Below are 579 nucleotides of genomic sequence, written 5' to 3' on the forward strand. Positions count from 1 at the left end.
GGGGGTCTGTTGAGATAACCTGGGAATTAAATGGTGCTCCTTTTTGTTTCTGTAGGTAATTGTGCTAGTTATGAGGTGCTGCTAATATTTTTGGAGCTATGCCTGCTTTCGTGAAACAATATTTCTGGACTTGGACAATGAAAAACCTTAGGAAGGAAGTGGAACAGAGTCCCAACATGTGTAGCCGTCGGAGATAAACCCAAAAACTTTTGATATTTAGGTAAAAACCTACTAAGATATCAAGAAATATTATATCTGAACCTATATAATTTAACAATACGGTGATTACAATGCTAAGAATCTTCAAAGTTGAATTCATTAAATATAAATCCAGGATCCGCCTTTGATTTTACCTTGAGGAGAATTTTGAGATATTACTTTTTGTACTCACCAGCAAAGTCGACCAGTTATATTAATAAAATCTTTCTTTACTTGTTGAAAAGACGAAACGATGACTTATCATTTCTTCATGTGCCATAAACTAGACTTAGGTACATGATTTTATGTCCTTGACATGTACCAACTAAACAGAGTAAATGTCCACGAAAAATTCTATGAACAAGTATGATATTTTAACCA

This window comes from Solanum tuberosum, unplaced genomic scaffold (genome assembly GCF_000226075.1).
Source record: "Solanum tuberosum cultivar DM 1-3 516 R44 unplaced genomic scaffold, SolTub_3.0 scf00147, whole genome shotgun sequence".
Lineage (NCBI taxonomy): Eukaryota > Viridiplantae > Streptophyta > Magnoliopsida > Solanales > Solanaceae > Solanum > Solanum tuberosum.